A 14358-nucleotide genomic window follows, 5' to 3' on the forward strand; every position below is an offset into this window, starting at 1 on the left:
CTCCAATTATGAGGAGGGCCATTTGGTTCATAAACAATGTATTATGCAGGATGAGAGTGAGAAGAAACTGTAGTGTGTGCAGTGAAATCTTTTGTACGATTTTGTTCTTTTCTTGCATTTATCAAGAGGTAATATGTTTATCTTCTTTATTTTTATATTTAAACTGAAGGTGGCAGGGGTAGGGATTAGTGATGTCAGCTGCATTGGGAAATTATGTGCAATCAATGGTGATGAGTGAAAATGTGTACCAGACTGGGATTTGAACAAGGGATCTCCTGCTTACTAGGAAGGTGCGTTAGCTACTGTGCCATTCAGGACACACTTTTACCGCAACTGTATGGACTATCTCGGCATACCTCATAGCTGACTCATATTCCAACTGAGTGTCACCTATCCCCAACCCCCATCCATTTCCTCCAAACTCGCTAGTTTTAGATTCCTGCTTATCCTCTTAGGTTATTTATGTGAATATAATCTTTTATTTTTACACTGAATGCCTTTAAATATTTATATGTTGCTTTGTGGCCTCTGTGGCATGAAATTTGTAATCTTAGGCTATGTATCTGTTTTCTATTTGTTCACTAATTTTTTCCTTTGTTTTATCAAGAACTAAAATCTTTATTTTAGGCATTTATTATTTAATAATTGATTAAAGAGAGTTTTGTGTTGGAACTTCTTCATTTAAACGGTTCTATGGTGGAAATTACTTTAATTTTAGATAGATTATCTCTCTAATTTCCTGTCTTTTGTTATATATATTTCTTCTTTAGTAATTTATTGTAGAGAGTATTATATATATAAAATGATAATGAAATCAACACCCTAAGCTGTCGATAGGCATTGATATACATCTGCGGGGACAGTTGAAAATATGTATCCTGAGCAGGACTCAAACCCGGGATCTCCTGCTTACATGGCAGGCACTCTATCCACATGAGCCACTGAGGGCACAGAGGATAGTGCGACTGCAGGCATTTATCCCTTGCACATTCCGTGTGAGACCCACATTCCCAACCCAATGTCCACACACTACATTCATAGTGCCCCTGCCCATATATTACTTGTTGAAGACCGAATCTGTTCCAACGGACATGTCCAAAAGAAGAGATACCATCTTCATATTATATATCTAGTGAAAAGAATATAAATCCTTTCATTATTATTGTTTTAGTCTTTATCCTATCAATAGCTATCTTAATTATTAGTGTCAATGTAAATATAATTTATTAGGTTGAGATGGTTTAGAATTAGTGTCTTATTGTTGGGCTGTTTATTATCAAAATGTAAAAACTTATAGTGCAGGTACATTAACTGCTTTATCAAATTGTATTGGTGATGTTGCTATTTTCATTGCTATTGCTTCAATGTTAAAATTTTTAATTGAAATTATATTTATCATCATGACTTTATATCTACTTCTTTTGTGATAAAGCTTATTGCTTTATTGATTGTTTTAGCAGCTATAACTAAGAGAGATCAAATTCCCTTTTCTTCTTGGCTTAATTCATTCATGGCTCTCCTACTCCTCTTTCTACTTTAGCTCATACATCAAATCTTGTTACAGGCAGTATCTATTTTTTAATTAGTTTTAGTCCAATACTTATAACTATGGCTGCTTTCTGTTACTAATTGGTTGTATAATTATGTTTATGGCAGGTGTAGGGACCAACTTTGAAAATGATTTGAAAAAGATTATTGCTCTTTCTACATTAAGTCAACTTGGATTAATAATAAGAATTTTGGCATTACGTTATACAAAGTTTGTCTTCTTCACTTTTTAACTCATGCATTATTTAAGGTTTATTATTTATATATGCAGGTTCAAAAATCCATAATTTAAAGAATTTTCAAGACATTCTATTGTCAATTTTGTACCTTTAACTTAAGTGTCCTCGGGGCCTTTCATGGTGGCATCACTCAACAAAATCTCAGTTTACGAGCCATGTAACTATGAATAAAATACTAGAGCTTTCAATACCTCTCTACGCCATCGACATCAGGAGTTTCAATCAGTGATCAACAGCTCGAGTACCTTATTCAAGATGAGATGGTTTGTAAACTGAGAAGATTTTATTGAAACTTTTAACACCTGTCCATTTCAAAGTTTGTAGATTGTCTTTACATGATATACCCTTTTAATTTTTCAAAGGATTTAATTCATGTGGTGGTTTGATAAAGATGAATTAACTTTATTTTTTATAGTTATTTCTACTGGTTTAATGGCTTTATATTCTTTTTTGTTGATTTATTGTCCATTAATTGGTAATAATATTTTTATTTAAGTTTTTCTTTTGATGATAATAGATACTATATCTTGAATGATTCATCCTATTCCTCATATTATTATTTTATATTGTTATTTAAAGTCCTTAACAGTTACTTTTGTTATTGTGTGTTTTTATTTATGTTGTCCTATTTCTAGGTTTGAGTTTTCTCTAAATTTATTTTCGTTAAATGTATTTTCTTTCGGCTCTATATGATTTATGCCTTTCCTTTCAACTAAGTTTGTTAGATACTTACCATTAAAGAGGGATTACTATTCTTCAAAGTCTTCTGATTATGACTGAGGAGAGTTATTAGGTGGTCATGTTTTATATAGGTTTAACATTTATTTTCTGAACATTTATGTTATTTTAGTTACATGATTTTTTATAATACCTAAATTTGCTTATAATCAGTGTATGACACTGAAGATGTTAAGGAAATATCTGTATTTTTAGGTAGTATTTATTAATATTATTATTTTTACACTGAAAATGTAATGTTTTATTTAAATTATACAAATAATAAAAATGTTAATAGAATTTAACCCCTCATGTGAAATGTTAGCAGCTTCCATATTCGCTTTAGATTTCCTTAATCGGAAGTTAATTGTTGAAATATACTATAAACAGTAATATGTCTCTTTTAATTTCATTTAATATAGAATAAGAGTATATTTACCAAAATTTCAGATTGGAACTGACTGCAATAGTTCGCTTCTTATTCAATATAAGTTGGCTGATTAATATCAATACTTTTTGAATGCAACGAAAATGTTATATTTAGCTATAACCCTATACTCTGCTTCCTGCAGAGCTTCTTGGTTTCATTCATGGTATAGTCCCCCTTTAAGGAGTAAAATGAAGAGTATTAATGTCAATGCCATGTGGTAGCTTCTGATCCAAAGTGGTGTCTTGATTTATTGAATGATGAAGTAAGTATGTTATGAAAAAATTCTTCTAATAACAAAGTGATTTCATTGAATCCTATGGTGACAGTGAATATTAATTCATATACTGGATTGGAAAAAGGTGCTTCTCAATTAACATTTGTAATATAGCAAAATATATTTGTAATAGACCTGTGACGAATAATCCTCATCATGCTTGAGTATGATTAGATTCTGTAGGTCTATGTCATGCTCATGTTTCAGTTACTCGAGATACAGGATGAATGACTGTATTAAGTTGTAGAATTTGTATAGGGTTAAAAGGTTGAAATCTTATTGGTGGTCATAGTATCCCTAATTTAATATGAGGTGCTAATCTTCTATTAAAAAAGCTCAGAAGATTTATAAATAGAAAAGGACCTTGGATGCGATAAATAGGATCATTCCTCATTATAATCCAATTGAAACGAAACTTGTTTGTAGCTCTTGGTATGTGTCTTCTCAAACTACATCATATCATCACTGAATTATTGTAGGCAATGTAATTCGAAATCCAGCGATAAATAGTTTGATATTAGATAAGTGAAATCATTTAGCTAGTCCTAATACTAGAGCTATTGCTCTAGTTAATGGTCAAGGTCTATAATCTACTAAGTGCAATGGGTAATTTGACTGAGTTGTTAACATAAATTTAATACACATCTACAGAATATAGAGTTCTTAGAACTGAGAAGCTGTAAACTTGAATTACTGTGACTGCTGATTCTAGAATTAATAATAACATATATCCAATAATTAATGATCAAATTAAATTTATTGCTATTAAGGGTCCTGTATTTTCTAATAACGTTAATAATAAGTGCCCAGGAATTATATTTGCAGCTAGTTGTATCGGTAATGTCCCTGGACAAATAATATTTTTACTGTTTGAATTAGAACCATAAGTGATATTAATGTGCAAGGTGTTCCTTGAGGCACTAGATGCATGAGTATGTGATTGGTATGCATAAATCTTAACCATATAGATGCAGTCATTGGATATGTCAGTGTTAGGCGTCGAGTTACAGTTAAAATGTACAGAAATAGTCCTATAAAATTATTAAGGGGGGTGGGACATCAAAAATTTAAAAAAAATCGATTTTTCAAAAACATGCTTATTTTGTAGCGCAAATCTTCCTGAATAATTTGATGTATAAAACATATATATTTGAGGAGTTATAAGGTACATAGTTTGGTCTTAAGTGTATGAAGGTGCAGCGCCACACCCCTCTGCACAGCATTGTTCTGTCATACGTAAGTGTATTTCGCTCTGTAGAATTCGAATCTAATATTTGTGCCAAAGATAGTCATATGTGAAACAAAGGACTATCGATATCGATATTTTCTCCGCTACTATTGACAAGATTTGTCAGGAAAAAAATTATCTGATGGGAAGGGAATAAAAGGGAGAGGGCGACTGACAGGTGCAGAAATTGACAAACTACAGACATATTACGGTTTGGCAATAAGAATGAAGCAAACCGTTTGGGCCTTATACTTCCACAAAATGTCCACAGACAATAACCCTATCCACAACTAATGCCCAAAAGGAAGTGAATCATGGTGTGGCTACCAAAGGTCAATTGCTGGTGGTGAAGAATATCATCATAGGAATTCTCTACCAACTGCTGTAATGGAAGCCATCAAACCTATATTCCGGGACCTTGCAAATGAAAACTTACTGAAGAAATGCCTTCATGGTGGCACCCAAAACCCAAATGAAAGTTTTAACCAATGTCTATGGGAAAGATGGCCAAAAACCGTTTTTGTGGGAATAAACACACTTGCTATTGGTGTTTATGATGATGTTTTAATGACGGTGTGCAAAGCAGGAAATATGTATTAGAGCAAATGGGAATTAAGCCCGGAGTGAACTGTATCAAAGCTTTGTATGCAATAGCCAGAGAGCGTGTAGTGAAAACAGATAAATCATTTTTGGACATCATAAAATCAAGAAGAGTGCATCATAGGAATGTGAAGAGGAAGGAAACTGACATTGAAAACGAAAAAGAACCTGCTTATGGTGCAGGACAGTTCTAAAACTATGCCAAATAAAAGCAGAAACTTTAATGGCGATTTTCCGCAAAACACAATTTTCTGTACTTAGGTACATGTAGCATCCAAAATAAATATCCTATTACTATCAAACTTGGTATGCTTATTAAACACAAAGTCCTTAATGAAAAACTCTAGAATTTTCCAAATCTATTAAAAATTGTGGTAAAAATTGGGATAATTAACTATAAAATTTGAGTTTTTTCTAAACATGAAGTTTAAAAGTAATGACTCAGTCATTTTTTCATAAACTGAATAAATTCTAGATTTTCATACTTCTTTAAATATGATTTGTATGCTGTGGAAAATTCATTCAAGAATCTCCCTTACTTATGACGAAAAGTGTACCTGAAACAATTAGTGCAGCCAATGGTAATGGAAAAAATGGTCGAATTTCACATATGAAACAAATTGCTTTTGTCATGTTTTACAACGTCCACTGCTATCAGTGTGAATCCTGGATACTTCTTGGCAATGCTGACAAATTTTTATGAATTTATTTCTAAAATTATAGACAGTGGAAATTGAAATGTCCTGTGGTGCCTTTCCTGCTATAAGTCGGTCCGTTTGACATCCTACCCCCCTTAAATAGTATTATAACAAAATTTGAGATGAAGAGAGATGGTATCCCATTAAATGATTTTGGACTAATAGTGTTTTGAAGGTTACATTCAATTTATTTGAGATAATAGTAATCCATTATGTGTTAGTCAAAATAATGATGGTATTAAAATAATGCTAAGAATGTTCTAGTTCAGTTTCATGATAAATTGAAGATGTTAGTTGATGCGTAAGCTGCTAAGAACAGATTTGTTATTATTTTCAGATTAAGCCCTTACTTTCAGTCAACTGATATTTCAAGGTTCTCTAAATTTTTAGTTATTTTAGATTGATGCTATAATATTATATTTTAACTACAGCCTTAGATTATATTAGATAATCATTTAACAAATCAATTTCATTAAGTTATTTGAGTTACAGTTGGTACAAATCTGTGACTGGCTCCACAAATTTCTGACCAAAGAATAATCTAAGGTCGGTTTAGGGTAAATGTTCCTTGATTTAATTGTCCATGTGTTGTGTCAGTCTTAACTCATAACACAGGTACTGCTCATAAATGAAAATTGTCTGAGGCTAGAGTTAGAACTCGAACTTCTGTATTATAGGTAAAATTCTTTCGTTATCTGCAACTAGCAACCGAGATCCATCAGCTTCTGGTAATACATATGTTTCAAGTTTGACGTCCATAAAATCCGAATGTTCACAAATTCAACATCATTATTGTCCAAGTGTTTTAATTGTGATTATTCCACCTCCTAAGCCATCAAAAATAAACAAACAAAGAAACACTCTCTGAACAGGCCTTGAAGGCTAATGACAAATTGGCCATGTGTATTGAGGCTCCACCATGAGCAATAGCTCCTGGTAGTGGTGGGTAAACAGTACATCCTGTACCAGGACCATTATCTATTATAGAACGTGTAAGAAAGAGGGTAATAATCAGAAACTTATATTATTTATTTGGTGAAATGCTGTATCTGATTCCACAATTATTAATGATTTAAATTAACTACCAAATCAATCAATTATAATATGTATAATTATAAAAAAGTTATTATGAATATTTGGGCTCTAATGATAACATGATACATTTGGTCACCTCCATTTAAGGATCCAGGTTGGCCCAATTCAGCACGAATAAGTATTCTTATTGATGTTCCTACTATTCAAGCTGATGTCCCAAACAGAAAGTGTAAAGTGTGAATGTCCTTATGGTTTGCTGGGAAAACCATTTTTGCTGTAAGATAGTGTAAGTAAGAGGCTTACCATTCCTTTTAAACACCTTTATAAATGAAATTGCAGTACAGGTGTGTATGTATAGGTAACACTGTAACATTGTGAACATTGGCTATCTCCCCTTTTCTTCCCCCCCTCTCACTTCATCTACTTAATCTGACTACCTTAGGTTTCCTCCCCTCCCACATAAATACCTTGCCACCCCTTATCTGTTTAATACCTTTGATCCATTGCTATTAATCCTACTGTGCACCATTTCCTGATTTATTGTGCACTGGCCCATCTCCCCACCTGTACCTCACTTTTTCTCCATTTTGTATGATTGAACACTTCGCCTTTTATAACGACCAATGAGACTTTCATGTAAAGAGTTTTAAATTCCAACGATGTTTTAGACACTTAATTTATACAACTGACCAGTTTTTTTTAATATGGCTGTATTCATAACAATGTATAATTGCTTACTTCATAATTCACCATGTATCAAATATTTCGTTCTTGTAAGACTGTACTGTTATGTATTTTTAAGTACGATGTTGTGAGTCGCGTTTCTACATGTACACTGGGAAATTGGCTCTTCATGCCATGTTATGTGAGCACTGGCATCCTCTGTCCACTTCAAATATAATGTAACCAGTTAGTTTTAAAGAGTCCCACTACCTGTTCCCATGACATACCACAGAATGCTTGGTGCAAGCTTGGATGTCTTTATCATTATGTTTCACGATCGTTTCACATATGTTTATATCAGTAGCTGCTTAGACACTGTGTAGGAAAGATTAAAACCTGTGATTTGGTAATCTATTTTATTCCACAACCATATCAAGCGAGTAATGGTAGTTGCAAGAAAGTAGCATATTACACAAATGTTCTCACATTAGCTTCTGAGAAAATTGGTTTATGTCACTAAAGATATATGTCTGGACGATGACTTCGGTTCTACTCAAGTCTAACGACTTATATTACATAAGTAAGAGAACCAGTCATGCAGCCCATACATTGATTTAACTGCTTGTCCTACCATTTTTCTGATGCTTTGTCAGATACTTATATTTTTATTGTGCTTCAATCTGTTGTAGTTGTTACACTTTTGTCTAAGGCCAAAATCTAGATTGTGGAATAAAACCTGTTGTGCAGTCAAATGGCGGTTATATCTTTCAGAATAGTGGAAGTTATTAGATGGTAGACTGTAAATCTACATATGAGAATTTTCTTTCCTGCCATAAGTTGATTTTACATTCAATTGTGATTCTAGACTGCAATTTTAGACACAAACATTTACGAAAGACCTAAAAGATGATTCTTTTAATTATAACTTTGAAGGCTATTAATGTATTTGACTTAAGTCCTTAGTGCAACGAAATTAAAGTTAAAAGAGAAATTAACTCTACTGCTGAAACTATAAGGGTTATGGATAGTATAAATTCCTGTTTTTGTGACTTACCTTTTATTAATCATCAATTTTCTGTGTAAGGTATAATAAGGGCTCAGAATATAAATTGTATGCAATAATAAAGTGTAATTGTAATTAATAGTACCATAATTGTTATTCAAGATGGAATGTTGTTGTCTATAAGTGACTGTGTAACAATTGATTTTAGTAAAAATTCAAGGAAAAGTGGTAACCCGTCAAGATATAAAAGTGATGAAAATATTATGAATTTAATTTCTGTTTTGTATTTTTTGCTGAGTAAACTTAATTTATAATAAATGAATTTATTTGCTTGAACAGTAGGACTATAATTAGTCTTAATAATGAATGATTAATGAAATAAAGTTCTCAAATATTTTCTCTAGCAATGAATGATCTAATTAGTCATTATAGGTGTCTAATTGTTGAGTATACTATAATGATGCTTGATTTTGATCTCCTAATGCTCCAACAGTAATACTTGAAATAGTGATGATTCAAATAAATGTTCATAATTAGATACAATATACAATTATTATAGGAGCAATTTTTTGTTTTTTACTAATGTTAAACTTTTGATTCTAACATGTACAGAGAGCATATGTACATTGTGTCATTTATTTACTGACACTGTGTGGTTATGTATTTCCAACTTTAGATAGTTGTCATTAAGATTAGGCACTTTCAATGCAGCCTCAGTGGGTCAGACTTGGGACTGAACCAATCGGCTCGAAAGTAATCGCCAAAATATATGTAATTCAACTGTTACAGATATGTAATAAACTCATCATGAAGAGAAGGTACTCACAAAAGACGAAACAAAGGATGATGATGACATAAACATGGGAAACAAGAGAAGGCTGTACAAGATGTGGAAATGAAGAGAAGGAAGAAACTTCCGGATAAACATAGAGATGTTAAAGAGGGACAGATTTCATGGTGAGATCTAGCAATAGAAATCTACTTGTTATGGGAAAATAGGAATTCTGCATCCTGGAAAATCTGGTGTGTAAATCGTGAATTTTTAAAGTATTATTCGTACTGTGACCAGGCACTAGAGACCAGTCTTGCTGATGTACTAAACAAGGAAGCCACTGGGAGGTATTGTTAACATTATGACAAAACGTTCTGGGGAGACTGGAGTTTCAGACACTGGTCAATTGCATGAAATAGCTAACAGATGTCACTAAGAGTGGAGTAATATTCTCCAATTAGGGCACACGCATGCTACCAAGAAACTCACATATTGCACATTTAATGGAGCCTAGCAACCTATTCTCAAGGCAGAGCAAGGTAGGAAAAGCTGACAGAACAAGTAGTAGGAAGCAAATGTACTCATTCATCTCCTGTAGGACTATGTCAGAAGTATTGCTATAAGGGCATAAGTAACCGAGATTACAGGTTCAAAGCATTCAGTTCTGTCACCATTCTGTCTGCGTCTTGAACAGGAGAGAATGATGGGCTTTTGAGTTTCAGAGAAACCGCGACTGACACTTTGTGATGAGGATTGGCTGACTATCTTGTCGCCGATTCACTCATTGAGTTCTGGTGAGGAATGCTGCAGGGCTTGGTGAACTTCACTAAAGCAGGGAGCTGGTGTACACTCAGCATTCACCCTCTGAGGAACTCCATCCAATGGACTGCAAGCTGTCTACGATCCAGCTAGGGAGGGCACGCACCCATGACCCCCTAACCATCTAGATGTCATTGGCCATCTTCCTGGTCATCAACAGGGGAGGATGGGGGAGGACCACCATGACATGAAGACCATGAGTAAGGGAAGGGGGGGGGGTTGTAGCCTGCAAGACTTCAGATGACATGGGTGGGCTGAACTTGGTTCAAATGGTTCAAATGGCTCTGAGCACTATGGGACTTAACATCTGTGGTCATCAGTCCCCTAGAACTTAGAACTTAGAACTACTTAAACTTAACTAACCTAAGGACATCACACACATCCATGCCCGAGGCAGGATTCGAACCGTAGCAGTCGCGCGGTTCCGGACTCCGCGCCTAGAACCGCTAGACCACTGCGGCCGGCTGGCTGAACTTGTTCTTCAGCTATGGTGTTATACATGGCATCACCTGCTGATGTGCCACTTGGCATCACAGTAACTTCCGCCCATGAGCCAAGACAATACGACCGCTGTTTGTCTGTATTCCCAATCGAAAACCTGCTCTCTCCCTCATCATTTCTCTCACACAACCTGATGCGTAGTGACCTGAAATAGGCTGGGTCATTACTGGATGGAAGATATTTTGACACAAACCATAATTCCTATTGAGGTTTATGGGAATGAACTACACGTATTTCTAGACACAAGAGCACAGATTAGTGATATTTCGAATGCCTTTTTTTTAAAATAACCAGAAATCAACAAGATTAAGAGGTCAGTAACTGGCGTCAAAGTGATAGTCACCATTGTAAAAATGAGGAAGACAGTTAAGTATAAAATATTAATGGACTTCAAAATACAGGGACAGCTGTTCATTTACGTGGTCCTGGTGGCTACTGAATTAAGTACAGAATCCATTTTGGGAATCAGCTGATTAATTAAACAGAAAGTGATAACTGACTGTGATCAAGAGATGATTACATGTCATGCCAAAGAGAAAGAGTTGTGTATTCCTTTTGAAGTAGCCAGCGTGATAGAGGAGAGACAGTTGAATTGGTTAGGAAGTGCTAACTTTGAAGTGGATGACAGACTAGGAGACGGATACAAGAGGTATCAAGTATGAAGTGTTTTGCACAGTTAGCGATGGCTCAGGATTAGTTCATAAAATGTGGGTAAGCAAAAGCGAGTACTGTCAGATAATGGTACTTAGTTTTGTTCAAAGAGATTGAAAGCCAAGCAGAAGTAGTACATATTTCAGCTCGGCAGCCTCTGAGTAACTCAGCAGAACATTATTCGAGGGAAAAAGGATGTTTGTGGTTTGCCTATTTTCATGAAAACAATAGATCCTGGGCCAAATATGTGGCAGAGTTTCAAAAAATAATGAATACACCGAACCGTGAAAGTACCTGTTTTACTACAGAGAAAATCTTAAGTTACAAGAGAAAAAAATCTTGAAGAGGAATTATTAGAATTTCCTCCATGGAATGAAAGTAGTATTAATGACAAAAACAAATTGCTTAAAAATAAGTTCGAGAGGCAAACAGAAGTTGGGATTTGTTGTCACGATGAATTACTAAAATTTCAAAATTGGTGATTTTGTTCTCATAACAACTCACAAGAAATTGAGCGAAATCGATCAGGAAAAGGCCAAATTTAATTTGATTTCTAAAGGACCATCCAGGACTGTAAATGTACCACATGCAAATGCATATTATTCAGAATATCCAATGTCAGGAAAGCGCATAGGCATGAGAAACATTGTAGACACAAAAAATTATCAACCATGAATTCAGCAGGGCAAGGGTCAGAATTAAGAGACTGAAGAATTAATAAAATGATATAGGTATGTTAGCTCAAGTTAACAGGAAACAGATATGAACAACTTTGTAACATTCCTTAAATTAATTTACGTTTACTCGGACAGAGAGGGACAGACAGAGACAGTGTGTGTGTGTGTGTGTGTGTGTGTGTGTGTGTGTAGTTCAGAAAAATTTCGATACATACTATTTCCAAGTTCATCAGAACTGAAGTTAGCCATTTAGACTATTGAACACACAAATTCAAGTGCTCTGCCAGATATTGTGTCACCAAATATGTTCTTCATTTGACTTCCTGAATCTGAATGAGAGAGTGATACAGAAATTGGACATTCCACAGTTGTAAGGAACAGACACAAGCCAAAGACTACGCAGTCTGGTGTGGCAGCATCTACACTATGACAAAACCTGACACTAATTGTATCAGATGGGATACTTGAGTCTCCACGTACAACATCATGATCGGCTAAATTTAACGCTAATGGACTCAGAAACGGTGCAGTGTACCGAATCTTTTTTAACAATTATTTCTCAGGGCAACCTACACAGCAAAACCCTTACAAGCTTTCCAGACTGTTACTGACATTCTGTATATGTGTTTGTGTGTAGAATTAAGTGTATTTAGTTAAGGACTTAGTTGGCTAACATTTTGTGAAAGACCTCAAATTGAGGAATGATACATTTACACCATGTTATATTTGATTTTGAGAAGAGTTACACATTTTATAAATGTACAGAAGTATTTAACTATGTTTTAGTACACGAGGTCCGTTAGAAAAGTATCTGATCTCTTTTTTTTGTTTCGTTTGTTTGAAAAACCGTGACGGATCTGAATCTAGAGCAATTGCCTGAGCCGACCTTTGTGCGCATGCGTGAATTTTTCCCTGCCTGTCGATAGTGTCAGTTGCAGGCAAGAGGCAGTTGAGTAAGGTAGTGTTCGTGTTCGCGTCGGTTTCTCACTGCAAGGGAAATGGCGGAACGACTGGAGCATCGCTACTGCATCAAATTTTGCCAGAAACTGTGCAAGAGCCAGATGGAAATCGTCCGGAAGATTTAGCCGGCTTTTGGTAATGATGGTATGGGCATCACACAGATTTAGGACTGGTACAACTGGTTTAAAGCTGACTGCACATTGGTAGAGAGCGAGCCACGCTGCGGTCATTCATCAACATGCCAAAATGACCAGGTCATTGCCAAAATGATTGCTGTGGTGATGCAGAACCGTCGTGTGAGTATCAGAGAAATTGCAAAAGTGGTGGGCATCAGCACTTTTTCGGCAGATTCCATTGTGACCAAAGATTTAGCCATGAAGAGAGTGTTGAAATTCATGCCGAAGCTGCTGAAAGTGGAGCAAAAGCGACGTCATGTTGAAGTCTCACCAGACATGCTAAACGTCCACAAACAGTGACCCCGACATCGTGAACACCATAATCACTGGTGACGAGTTCCTGGTGTACATGTGCTATCCGACCAAATCCCAGTAGTTAGTGGAAGCATTCCTTGTCATCAAGAACAAAGAATGGCTGCCAACTCTGCAGAAAGTCAAAGTGATGCTGATTGCTGTCTTTGACTCTTGCAATGTTATACACCGTGAATATGCACCACAGGGTCTAACAATCACCAAAGACTACTACAGGTATGTCCTCCATCGCCCATGTGATTCTGTACGCTGCAAGAGATCAGACTTGTGGTCAAAGAAAATTGGCGCCTCCATCATGAAAATACTCCAGATTGACGAAAAACCAGATTCCTGTGCTTCAACAAGCCTCTTACTCACCTTATATGGTCCCCTGCGACTTCTGCCTGTTCCTCAAACTCAAGAGGCCATTGAAAGGAACGCCATTTCAGACAAGAGACAACATTATGGAAACAATGACAGCCAAGCTAAACTCCATTCCGAAAGAGGCTTCCAATAATGGTGGCACTGCTGAGAGAAGTGTGTGGAGTCTCAAGGGAATTGCTTTGAGGGTCATTAGGTGTCCAATGTCCCAGATAAGCCAGATTCTTTTTTTCCTGGCAAAGGTCAGATACTTTTCTAACACACCATGTATATGTTGTACATAAAATTTGTATATGTTATCCTGTCAGATAATGCATATATGAAATATTATGTTTTTTGAAGAGCAACCTTTATATTGTGTAGATACACATTCCACTGAAGTTATCCTGCTAGGATAATGCAACGAAAGTGGGGCTTGTGTAATGTAATGGCTAAAATCATAAAGAAATTTATAGAAAATATCATCTTAAGTAAAAAAAATCGATACAGATGCATCAGCTATACAGCTACTTAATACTTTTATCTAAGGTGTAGAAAAACGTGTGCTAAACTTGTGTCTATGACGCCAATATTTGAGGCAGTTATTTCATCTGGAAGGAAAAGCCATCTCTAAAAGGGCAACGCAAGGGATGCAAGATTTCCTGTATTCTAGCTAGACGGAAATGTTGGATGCTGCGACTGTAAGCGTAGTGGTG

The sequence above is a fragment of the Schistocerca nitens genome, chromosome 3 (assembly GCF_023898315.1).
Source record: "Schistocerca nitens isolate TAMUIC-IGC-003100 chromosome 3, iqSchNite1.1, whole genome shotgun sequence".
Classification (NCBI taxonomy): Eukaryota; Metazoa; Arthropoda; class Insecta; order Orthoptera; family Acrididae; genus Schistocerca; species Schistocerca nitens.